Source organism: Puma concolor, chromosome A1 (assembly GCF_028749965.1).
Source record: "Puma concolor isolate L17-30 chromosome A1, mPumCon1.1.hap2, whole genome shotgun sequence".
NCBI classification, from domain to species: Eukaryota; Metazoa; Chordata; class Mammalia; order Carnivora; family Felidae; genus Puma; species Puma concolor.
Window position 1 is genome coordinate 114,778,496 of NC_141667.1, and position 13,572 is coordinate 114,792,067.

The window sequence follows — 13,572 nt, forward strand, 5'->3', positions numbered from 1 at the left end:
GACAATGGAATGAGGCAGAGATGATAATGACTGAGTGAGCAATGCTATGGACAGAATGACTCTCAAGCGAATCATGCCAACCAGGTAGCAGCCCACTGAATGGAGAGCACCACCTTGAACCACAAAGCTTTCATATTTGCATGGTAAGAAAGAATCAAGATGTGATGACAGAACTTGGAAAGACTAGGACACAGGTAAACAAAGAAGTACAAGAGTTTAGTCAAATGCCACGTATTGTATCTGACTCATGACTTTATAAACGTCTGAGGAAAGTCCCATCCCTGCATTGACTGCTTCTCTTGACACTAAGAGAAGAGCATATTTGTGAACATTCAGGGGAAAATATTGTTTTATTGATTCCTACTCTGTCTTCTCCCAGTTACATAATGATGTTTATCCTTGCAACGATTACGCCCCCAAACACTGTACATCCTGCCTTTCCTAGTTCATAGCTCCACACAGTTTCTCTGTAATGCTATAAGGGGCAATGTATTCCACTTACCTCAGTTGTTACGTGGAAAAGATCAGTGTTCACAGTGAACATAGGAAAGATTGGCAACTGGAAATGATCTTATAGAACCAAGCAGGAGCTTTGAGCCAATATCAACATGTTAGGAGGATTAAATGAGATAATGTCTATGAAAGTGCTTGTAAACTGTACAACATTTTTTGAAGATACAGTAGGTGAAATCTAAAAGATGCAAATTCATGCATCCACAGGACAATAAATCCATTGTGTGAGTGTCAAATGAGAGAAACCTGGTTAAAGAACATTTTGATAGAAACCAGGAGTCTGACTTGGCTGCTGCAAAGTCTTACATCATCTGCAATTACAGGTAAGTAGATCACATCTGTCTATGGTGTTTATTTCTGGAAGTCACATTTTAATGGCATATGGATAAACTGGACCCTGCCCCTGCCACAGAACAGAGTATTCAATTAATGAGAGGTTAGAAACTTTGTCATTTGAGCAATAAATATTTATTCTCAAAAGTTTGGAAAGAACAGTTAGAGTGAAATATGAGAAAAACAAAAGAGGGGGCAGAAGATATATAGAGGCAGATTTCAGCTCAACATAAAGAAAAACATTCTCATCATGAGAACTCTCTTGAACTATGTAATGGGCTGCCCCTTTCCTTGTTTTTATTTATTTATTTTTAATCACTACACTGAGAAGCCTATAATGAGGTTTTCAGAGAAGCCTCTAAGTGGCTACTATGTCAGAAAAGGAACCTTCTCCACAGAGCTCCTATGCTCTGTGGCACATGTCAATGGCCATGGCTGATTAGAACAGGGAAGGATGTCTAACCCAAAGGTCCCAACCAGTGAGGTGACTGAGCCTGATATACCAGTCTAACGGGGCCCTCTATTTAGGATAATGGTTAATAAAGCCCATCAGATCCTATCTCTTTGAAAGTATGATGTTTATAGGTAAAAAAAAAAAAAAAAAAAAAAAAAAAGCATCTGCTAGGTGGTAGTAAGAGGTGTCAAAGCAGAGACATGAGAGCAAGAGAAGAGGAAGAAAAAAATCAAGGGAAAAGCTGAAGCCATAGGGGCCCGTAGAGGTGAAAAGTCAGGATCAATGACCCAGAGCAGGCATTGAAAAACTGTTGGTTTAATCTTTTAGGTTAGTGGATGTTACAGCAGGGCTGTGTCAGGACTAATATTTGATTGATGAGGAAGCATGGCTATGATGTTGCCTCTACCATCCATGGTTCAGCTGAGAAGACCTTCCTTTCCTCCCTGGTTTCCTGTGTGTTCTTATTTTCAGTTCCCAGTCACAGAGGTGACATGAGAATGTTTCAAGGTAACCTTGCAAGTCAGGAAGCCTAACACTATTACAATATTACGATATAAACAAAGAAAAAGAAAAGAAATAAAAATCATCAAAAACCGAAGCTAAATTAAAAAAAAAAACTGCTATCATTTGCCATATGCATCCTTGGGTCTTTATATACATGTGTTGCTTCATGCAACACTCACACAAATGCAAACACACACAAACACATGTACAAAGGGGTCATATAATGCATACAGTCTGGAATGTGAAATTTTTTTTACTCAAGCTAATATGATAATCTTTATTTTGAAAAGTATCTTTTAAAATAATTGTAAGGTATTTCCTTATATTATTGTATCACAATCTGTTCTTTCTTATTTGAATATAGGTGACCCCCAATGTTATGTTAGTTTCAGGCATAAAACTTAGTCACTTGACAAATTTATATATTATGCTATGCTCACCACAAGTTAGCTACGACTTGTCCTGTTACATCACCATTATATCATTGACTGTGATCCTTATGTTGTGCCTTTTATTTCTATGTATCACAATTTATTTTTAAATCCATTTTTTCAACGTTTAAGTTGTTTTTAATTTTTCTTATTATAAGAAGCTTTGTGTTGAATATTCATAAAGGTCAACTCTGTAAACTCATTGACAATTTTTTAAGATACTATCAAAAGATATGAGTATGTTTAAGACATTCATGATTCAGACTGCCAAAATGACCTTCAAAAGATTTTATCAGGGCACCTGGGTGGCTCAGTCAGTTAACCATTGGACTTTGGCTCAGGTCATGATCTCATTGTTCATGGGTTCAAGCCCTGTGTCAGGCTCTGTACTTACAGCTCAGAGCCTGGAGCCTGCTTTGGATTCTGTGTCTCCCTCTCCCTCTGCCCCTCTCCCACTTGCGTTCTGTCTCTCTCTCAAAAATAAATTTAAAGAACATTTAAAACATTAAAAAAAATTTATCAATTTCCATTTCCAATTGTGGGTGTTCTTTGAACTAGAGTATCCATTACTTGAAGAAGAAGAAGAAGAAGAAGAAGAAGAAGAAGAAGAAGAAGAAGAAGAAAAGGAGGAGGAGGAGGAGGAGGGAGGAAAGTAAGAGGAGAAGGAGGAAGAGAAGAAGACAACAACTAAAGTGATGATCACTTTTAGAAAATTTTAGAAAAACTGTAGGATTTTTCTCAATTTGCATGATAGTTGATATAATTAATATCCACACACTAAATATTTTACTACAAAATATCATACAGCTAAAAATATGATTTAAAATATAATCAATGACTCAATGTTGATATTTTTTTTCAACAATATTCTTGGAAGTAATGAGCTTCAGTGTTGATATTCTAGAGTTTTCTTATCATTCCTTAAGATTTCAACACTATAAATATCTGAGAGTAGAATTCAGGTTAGATTGCCTTGTATCTAAAGGTACCAAAGAGTTTCACAGGCACAATTCTATTATTAAATAATCATTATAATAGATGTCTCAGCTCAGATTTTGATTGACCTAAATACATTGTTAACAATAATTATGAACAGTAATGAAGATTATATCCAAGATCATGCATGTACCGCAATACGTAATCAATAAGCACATGTTGAATAGAAAAATGGATGATTAAATTAGTGTTATTACTTGAGATGTGGAACGTGTGTACATGTAATGATTATATTTTTGCAAGTAAAAAAAATTCTGTAGTGTATAAAATGAAATGAAATGAAATGTATTTGTCTTTGATTACATTCCACAAAAAGCTAAGGTGGTGGTTTAACTATCTAAGCAAATTTGAAAGACACTAATTTAACTATTTACTAATAGGCGAATAAGACTTGTCAGTTCCTTTAAGAGATAATGAATGTTTTAGATTTGAAAGCAGAAAGCAACAAACCAGCTCTTTTGGAAGAATAAATGTACACAGATATAAAGGTTGTAGGCTCAAGGAAATAAAATTCAAAAGAGATCTTTTCCTTATGCAGTAGCTCTGATATTGATGAATGCATACAGTAAGAAATGCACACTCTTGTTATTTTCTAAAATCAAATTAATTTCTTTGTTTCTGGATTTACTCTTCTTCCTAAAACATACAAAGAAACAAGACAAAATGTTTGAAACAATGGTTTTCAAGACACTGGATACCAGACAGCATAGGTAGGTGATCCCTGAGACATGGGAAACAAGCAAGATGAGCCCAGCTCAGTATCTTGAGTGAATTTCCAGGCTATGGTACAGTTATGAGCCTGGGATCTCTTATGTAAATGGATATTGCTGAAAGTCCAGAGAGACCAAGATGGCTAGAATCACAGAACACAGTATCAGAGAGGAGATAGCTGTATGCAGAACACTGGAGATCTATAAAAAGCTCCACTTGGGTATTCGGTGGAGTAATGATGGTGCATCAACTCTGGAAAAACAATCATCCAAAAGGATTAAAAGGAATAGTATTTGATACTTACACAACATTAAGTAAAGTGGCTTCTCCACAAGTATAGTTAAGAGTATTTACAAGGGTCTTGCCTCTGTAGTGTAGGATAATTAGCCCTAGATTCAATGCTGCCTCATTTGTACCTAACAAGACCAAAAACTGAACTAAAATAAAAATTTCCAAGTAACTTAACTGTCTGTCAGAACAAAGCTTGAGGTATCTAAAAGTACAAAAAGATATAACACTTAAAAAGATTAAACTCACAATATGTAACACCCAATTAAAGATTAACAGGAATGAAAGAAGAAATAAGATGACCAATGGTGGAGGGGAGCGGATTTTAAATGATCCAAACCAACCTAAAATTGACACAGATGATAGAATTATTGGACAAAAAACATTAAAACAGTAAGTATAGCTTATTTTTTATATTCAAACAGTTAAGTAAGGATATGGAAAATACAGAGTCCCAAACTTCTACAGATGAATACAATAATGCCTTAAAGAAAAATCCATTGGATAGGATTAATAGCAGATTAATCATTACAGAAGAAAAAAGTAGTAAACTTGAAGATAATATAACCTATCCAATTTGAAAAACACATAGAAAAAAATTTATGAATTGAAAACCTCGGGGTGCCTAGGTGGCTCAGTCAGTTAAGCATCCGACTTCAGCTCAGGTCATGATCTCACAGTCTGTGAGTTCGAACCCTACGTCGGGCTCTGTGCTGACAGCTCAGAGCCTGGAGACTGCTTCAGATTCTGTGTCTCACTCTCTCTCTGCCCCTCCCTCCACTCGAACTCTGTTTCTCTCTCAAAATAAAATAAAGACATAAAAAAAAAGACAAAATCACCAGTAAACTTGGGAAAATTTCAAGCAGCCTAATGTAATATAATTGGAGTCCCCAAAGGAGAAGTGAGAGAAACAAGACTGAAAATATTTAAAGAATTAATGACCAAAAAATTCTTCAAATTTTAGAGAAATACGTGCTTTTTTTATTTCTAATTTAATTCCACTGTGGTCAAATAGCACACTGTGATTGAACAACTTTTATATTTATTTAGACTTATTTTATGGCCCGTCCAGAATATGTCTTTCTAGATAAAGGTTTCAAGTGTGTTCTAAGAGCATTTGTTTTATGCTTTTTTGGGATATAGTATCCTATAAATGACAATTAGGTCAAGTTGTGTTGAAGTTATCTATACTTATTTGTGTATGACATGATCATCTTTGTAAAAGAATCCAATGTAATCTATAAAAAGCCCCTGGAACAAATAAGTGAATTTAAGAGAGCTTACAGATACAAAATCAATATCAAAATCCACCATATTTTTATACGCTAGCAATGAACCATGTAACATTAAAATTTTTTAAAGATATCATCCATAAGAACATCAAGCTATTTAGGGATAAATTGGACAAAAGTTGTACAAGACCTAAATACTAAAGCTGTAAAACATTGCTGGGAGAAATTTTATAAGTTCTAAATAAGAGAAACCTTATTCATAATTTAAAGTACTCAATCTTGTTCAAATGTCAATTCTCCTCAAATACCTATAGAATCCATAAAGCCCTAGCAGGCACTTAGAAATATTCATTTGGAAATGTAAAGTATCTAGAGTAGTCAAAAAAACTTTGAAAAAAAAAGAAAAAAAGAACTAAACTGGAGGATTAAAACAATCTGACTTCAAGACTTACTATAAAGCTACAATAAAAAAAGGTAGTGTGGCATTGGCACCAAAATAGCCAAATAGATCAATGGTACATAGCAGAGAATCCAGAAATACACTCATTTATATACACAGACAAATGACTTTTGACCACACTGCGAAGGCAATTCTGTGGAGACAGAATAGTCCTTTCAACAAATCATGCTTGAACAACTCAATATCTATATTAAAAAATGAAAATACGTTTTGATGAGTCCCTCCAACATATAATTAATTAATTTAAAATGGGTGACAGAGCTAACTTTCAAACCTAAAACTATACAACTTCTAGAAAAAATAGAAGAAAACTTTTGTGACCTTGGATTGATGAAAGATTTGTTATATATATAGAATTCCAAAAACCAAAATACAATTAAAAAATGATAATTCGGACTTTTTCAAAATTTAAAGCTACTACTGTTTGAAAGATTCTGATAGGGGGTGGAGATGATATTTGCAAATCCCTTATCTGATGAATCTACATCTATAAGAACTTCTATAGTGTCCAGTTAAGAGTATAGTTTCCAAAATGAGACTGCTTACGTGATATCATTATTTGCTGCTATTTAACCCCTTACAGTTTTCTTAAGTTCTCAATCCTTCAGTTTTATTATGTGAAAAAAAAGAAAGAAATTTACACTACCTACAGCAAAGGATTGTTGCAAGGATTAATTAGTATAGAGCTCATTGATTAGTATCTAATACATAGTGTTCAATAAGTAGAGGAGTGTGGGAAGGGGGAAAGGGAGAAAAGATTAATTATTTACCTCTACAATATTGGAAGGACTAGAATTATAACTACCTCTGGCTGTTGTACTTTTAAACATTGGCCTGAAAATTAGTTTCTCTCAAATATAAGTGAGGACACCTATTGTACTAACACTTATGACACAAAAATGAAATCTGCATCCAAGAAGCACCATTTTGTCTTGAGAAGAGAAAAAGAAAAAAAAACTAGGGTCAGTATTTCTATTTTCTGCAATCAGCACAGCTATTCTGTGTGGCTGAGAAATCACTCAATATCTTCCTAATAAAAGGGAGATCAAACCTCTGCTTCCAAATGGAGTTGAAACTGGGGAGGAAGACAGCAGCAAATCTTGGTCAGAGATGACAGATATGCCAGAAAATTAATCCTCAACAAAAATGCAAAATACGATTCTGTGAATTTCTACTTGGGCTAGGAGTTGACCAAAAGACACTGCTGTCTGTGCCAAAAAAAAAAAAAAAAAAAAAAAAGCCAAAAGCAAAATTCATCCCAAATAAAATGTTGGATTGATCTACTTCTTAATCAACTGCCTTTTCTCCTAAAAGGAGATTACAGATTTTCAACTGGCCTTCATGGTTTCTGACTTTACAAGTGATGCACAGATTGACAAGGCTTCAAACTTTTCTAATAATGAAGCTCTGGTAAGTGGTATCTAGAGACATACTACTTACCATGTCCTGAGTCTACTACACTTTCACCCTCAGGGACCCTTTCCTGAACAGCAACATCCCATGTCATCAAAGGATTATCACATCACAAAGGTGGATGTCACCAATTGTCTCTGCAGTTAGTAGGTTTATAATAGCACTAACACCTTGGTTTTGAGGAGCGGAGCTAGAAGTTGAGCACAGAACAAAGAGGATAGGACATTTAAAAAGGAAGTAACAGAAGCCTATGTCACTTCTGGAGTCATTTTGGGGGAAGCAATAGATTGCTCTGGAAAAAATATATTCCCATATGCAACCCATTTTCAGCGTGGCTACTGAATTTCAGCATGAGGCACTCTGTAAGCTCAAAAGTGAAGACTGTTCATACATTTCGGCATTGGAAAGCATTTCTTTCCTTTATTCCCAAGCTGTTGTTCACGAATCTCTTGTTTCTTATGGGTTAGACCTGATACATCCCTTCAAAGCAGAAATGGGAACATTTTCAAGGACAGAGAATTTGTGAATCTGTTGTTTATGTGGAAAACTGGTATTGCAGCTTCCAAACAAATAGCCCTGGCTCTCTTTGGGACCATTCCCTACTATGCTCTTAAAAGCATTTACAACAGTTTGGAGACAGAGAGAGTGAGCTTTATAGCTCAGACATGCAAAGGAAGCACTCTCCTTCCACATATAAAATGTCTAGACGCAGCAGGATATTCTCACTTGTAACAGCAGTCTAGTTCTGCTACAAAGTTTTTCTTCAGTAGAGACTGTCCTTCAGATGACACAAAATCCCAAACCAAGACTACCAGTGTGAATGGAATGCCAACCACATTCTTTAGCTCAAATCTGGCACACTTTGTACAGCTGTACTCATTTAAAACTGCAACATAGCAACTGTTTCTCATTTATTCAGTACATCAACAAATATTAAGTACCCACTAAGTGCCCTGAACCATTCTTCAACAATGTATAATTCAACAATGTTAACTCTCAAGGAGCTCCTGATCAATGGCAGTGATTTTTAAGGGCTGGCCTTCCTCTGTCTGACAGGGGATTTACATTATTCTCGAGAGTGTTAAAAAACAGACAGAGGTTGAGAAAGACCGACCACTTTGTGATGCCTAGATCCCAAGAGAATGTCAGTGGGTCTTCAAGATGGAGATAAGACTAGTTCTACTCTGTCCATTCTTTGAGAAATGCACAGGATACTAAAGAGAAGGAGGGGCAGTGTCAGGCCGCTTTGAAAATTTGCAAGTGGACCAGTCTCTGCAAGAGTCTTTCCACCTTCCTGCATAAACATATACAGAAGCCCTGACCAGCCTCCCTTTCTTTGGGTGTGATGACTGAAGTCAGTATTATAGTGTCTCTGGAATTTTGAATTGGCAGAAATGGCCAGGGAAACCACCACAGAGATTTCACAGTTGCATGACTATTGCCAATGAAGTGACTCACTCACCTCAGAATGCATTGCAAATCATGAGGTCAACTTCAGAGCAGGCAACAGCAGTCAGCCAGAGAACCAATCAGTGGGAGATAAATTCTTCAAAGGGTGAATCTTTCCAGGGAAACACAGTAAAAGAAAAATACAGCCAGAGAAAATATATCAGACCTTTACCACAGACGTACAAATAGAACTGACTTAGCTGCTCTAGGCAAGCTCATAAGGGCTTAAAGAGCTTGAATAAAAATAAACATATTTGTTTTTTCCTCTACAGATATAAATAAGTTTATGGGAAGAAAGCAAACAGAGACTATAAAAGAAACTGAATGACCTTATGGAGAAACTCTGATTTTCTCTTATGCTCTTAAGCACCATTTGTTTTGCTGTTCCAGCAATTGAAATGTTTTAACCAGTTCAATATGGTTTATCACTACCATTGTTAAGCTATGCCTCAGTAATTCCACCCTCCTAATTCTTCTCTTCCAAATCATTACATCAAATGTCTGATGCCACTTTGGGGTCAATTCAACTTCACTGACTACTGGAAGACTGTATTTTATGGAAAAATGAGACAGCATTTGCCATAAGACTATACCAGGAAGATTCTTGAGGTCCTCCTATGTTGTTCTTTGAGATACTTCCTTAATTGACGAATCACAATTTTTGGATAACTGAGATAGAGGAAGCTTTTATGATAAAATAATTTCAAAATAAAATAAAAGGGAAAATAATATGTTTCCCCAGTTGTCAGACTGGAGGTGGCAGGCTTCAGTGAACACTAGGGACATCAACCTTTAAAAAAATAATGGTAATGGCCTCTATTATTTGAAGTTTGCTTTTCTTAACCAGATCTTGTCGGTACAGGCTCTTCATGCCCACTAAGCACCATTACCAAGTAAGGAGACAAAAAATTGTTCACTACATGTTCCACCCACTAGAGGATAGATTTCATGTAGGCAGAGGTTTTGATTGTTTCATACACTCAGGATCTAGAACAATGCACATCACACAGTATGTACACAATAAATATTTAGGAATGCAATGAATCAATTAAGTGCAAGTTTGTACCTGTGACTTAATTTGCTGAAGAAATATGCAGGAATTTAACTTCTATCTAATTGATGGCTCTTAGAAATGTGAAAGATTCACAGATTCAATCTGCTTTAACACAGAGTTTCTCTGCTAATTTACACATTTCCTTTTGGTCATATGCACATAGGACTTTTATTACCAAGTTTGGCATGGAAAATAGGGAAGCCTAAGGTAAAAACACTCCTTGGGAATTTTAAATTGACGTCAGCAGGTCAGCAAAGAGGTCAGAAGGAAAATCAGAGAGGACTTTAATAAATCTAGGCCAGAAGTAGAGTCAGTAGAATCGAAATTAAATCAAAAGGTGAGGCCAAAAGGTGAATTTGGGCTTCTTCCTTGTCGAAGCCTTAGATCATTTGGGTTAAGGATGAGAGAGAGCCTCTCATTACTTCCTTTTTAAGAGGAAGGGACTAAAAACTGGCCACGGGAACTGGGTCATGGGGCATAGCAATCCAGGTAAAACAATTACCTAATAGGAGCTAGTATAAAACAACTCTAAGCTGAACCTTTATTTTTTGTAGCAATTTGAGTCTTGAGAAAAATGGTCATGCATGAATTTCAAGTTTTCTATTAGAAATAAGCTTGGAAGTAATGTATTCCACAAAAGTAGATAATTTTATAGAATAAAATAAACGTTAAACACATACACACACACATGTGAAACCTATAAATTCTACAAGGTATATTTCCTTTCTAATCTATGGCTATTACTAAGAGTGATCACTTATACCAAAATTAATTTAGAGGCAAAAGTCTCCAGCTATTGAATGATCCATTTTGGGATTTCCAACTAAAAGTTCCTAGTACATTATCTAAGCTTCCAGCTCATTTACTCCCTGTATGAAATTTTTCCTATTCATTCCATCAGCCCACTGACCAACTCTCAAACCCCCTTCCTAAAATTTTGAGGCAGAACATTAAAGAAAAGGATAATAGATGAGACCTATATAAAATCTGTTGCATGCATCTATAGTAATTCTACCAATTAGGAAATACCTATTCAACTGAAAAAATCCACAAAGAAGTCCACATCAGAACTTTGATCTCCCTCTGTCCTCCATCCTCCATGATGGCCTTTAAAAACACATCATGGGGCATCTACATAGCTCACTTGGTTAAGTGTCCGACTTTGGCTCAGGTCATAATCTCACAGTTTGAGTTCAAGCCCCACATCGGGCTCTGTGCTGTCTGAACGAAGCCCGCTTCAGATCCTCTGTTCTCTTCTATCTCTCTGCCCTTCCCCAACTTGCACTCTTTCTCTCTCTCAAAAATAATAAACATTTTAAAAAATAAAATTAAAATAAAAACAGCATCTATTTGAAGTATCTACTTAGTTACTTGTCAGTTAACAATTCTTAGTTGGTTCCCCTTAGCAACTACATCTTTAAGCACATAGACTAGACAGTTGAAGAACACACAAAGCAGCAAACTAAATAGGAAGTCATTTTATCAAATGTAATTATTTTTAAAAACCCTGGAAAATAATATAGACACCATAGATATAGTTAAAGGGGCGCCTGGGTGGCGCAGTCGGTTAAGTGTCCGACTTCAGCCAGGTCACGATCTCACGCTCCGTGAGTTCGAGCCCCGTGTCGGGCTCTGGGCTGATGGTTCAGAGCCTGGAGCCTGTTTCCGATTCTGTGTCTCCCTCTCTCTCTGCCCCTCCCCCGTTCATGCTCTGTCTCTCTCTGTCCCCAAAATAAATAAACGTTGAAAAAAAAATTTTTTAAAAAAAAAAGATATAGTTAAAAAAAAGTTAAAGCCAACGGTCACGCATGTAACCTACTGTCCTTCCTGAGCAAAAATAGCTATAGTTACATTACATTTTAAAAAATTTACTCTCTGGTTTGTTTTTTTTTACTCCCCTAAACTCTTATATTCTTTTTTAAAGATTTGGAAGCAAAATTTTCCCCCCAGCCTTAACCTGTAATATTTCAAAATATTGAGTTAATCTTTGATCTTCACCTGAAAAGTGAGAAACTAATCACAAGTAGTTATGTGGTTGTCTTAAGAGATGGAAAAATGATTTTTCTTCGTGTCATGTGAGCAATGGCACACAGTCTGTAATACTTTCAAAGCTTTCTTTTCAACACAGCAGGCTCCAAACTCATATATATATATATGTTATATATATATATAACATATATATAATATATATGTATGTATAGATATATAATACATATTATCCATAATATATATTATATACACACAATTATATATATAAAATTTTCCCGTTATGTGTATATATATTCTATGTGTGTATATATACATATATTTATATGTGGAGATATATATATATATTATATATATATACATAAATATTTCCAACAGTAAACAGAATCACTCAGAAAAGGATTTGCAAAACTCTAGTCTCACAAACTAGCCAGTGTTTTGTTTTCCCATCCATGGTAATGACAACTGCTAGATTTTCTCAAGGCTCCTCTGGATTTTCCCAGTATATTTATTTCATTTAATGTTACGTATGTAGGAAAGAAAACTTGGTACATAGTGTGAATGTAAAACCACACACAGATTTTTAAAAATCATTTAAGTGAGCCTATAGCACAGAAGCAAGACATTGATCAGATTTCCAATTGTGAACAAAAGCATCTAAGGATAAGAATTCTTTCCAATTGTCTTCTCAAGAGTCCCATAACAAATAAGACTTACTGGATTCACACATAATGTTTTCTCCTGTATCTTTTCTGGTTTTAAAAAGAGCTATATCATAATGTGAAACATGAGCCAGGTACTTTGTATTTCAGGAAATTATGTGGAATGATTTCCAACACAATTCCAACAGATGTAAGAGACTTTAAATGACCGTCCTTAGTGGCAGTGTCCTTTCCCTCCCCCAAACCCATCTACTTATTTCTCTTCATGGACAATATCTTTCTTCCTCTTATTTATTTTTTCTTTCAACTCAATTCAGCCTAATTCTCAATTATTTATTAAGTACTTCTGTGTAAGACAACAGTAAGGATTTCAAATACTAACAAAGCATCATGTCTCCACTGGAATTAGAAACTCTTTCAAAGGCAAATTCAGTGAATACCATAGAGATGGAAATGAAAGGATCACAACCAGAATCTTCTTGTTTATTTGTAGGGCCTGAGAATATAAAAGTTAATAAACTACACTCTCAAATGGAGATTTAATATACTTTCTATCCTTTTACCTTGACATATTTACCTTTAAACAAAAAAACTGAAAAAATATTAAATTTATGCTTTTATAACTTTAGGTTTCTAAAACAAAGTTATATATGTTTATGAAAACATAGATATGTTTTTATATGACTAAAATTGAGCAAAACTTAAAAAAGTTTATTAAATTTACTTATTATTGTACATATCTGCATAATTTGTTAGTGGGTCAGCAATTAGATGAGTAATAAAGTAAAAAATATTTAGTATAATTTATAAACTAGTATATGTTTCTTCAAATAAATTTATCTTTGTTGCCTTTATCTCAACAAGAATTATGTTGATCAATATCTCCTTTTTACATTATTTGTCTCCTATTGACATCAATGATCTAAATGGTTAAGAATATAAACATAGTTTTCACAATTCAAATGTATTTTGTCAAAATTACATATGAAAACAAATATAAAAAAGTGAAGGTATTTCTCACATATAATTTCAGAAATGTTAGTTTTTCTTTTAAAATATTCAAAAAACATAAAATACTATAATTAG

The 13,572-nt window shown here is 34.8% G+C and overlaps 1 long non-coding RNA gene across 1 annotated transcript in view; it reads right to left on the reverse strand.

Annotated features, from left to right (window-relative positions):
* LOC147584380 (uncharacterized) overlaps positions 1–8,898 on the reverse strand; it is a 150,595-nt gene extending 141,697 nt beyond the window's left edge. The window contains exon 1 of the long non-coding RNA XR_015255401.1: positions 8,798–8,898. This is a non-coding gene — a long non-coding RNA (uncharacterized LOC147584380). The remainder of the gene's footprint in view (positions 1–8,797) is intronic.
* Between the last annotated feature and the right edge of the window lie 4,674 nt (positions 8,899–13,572).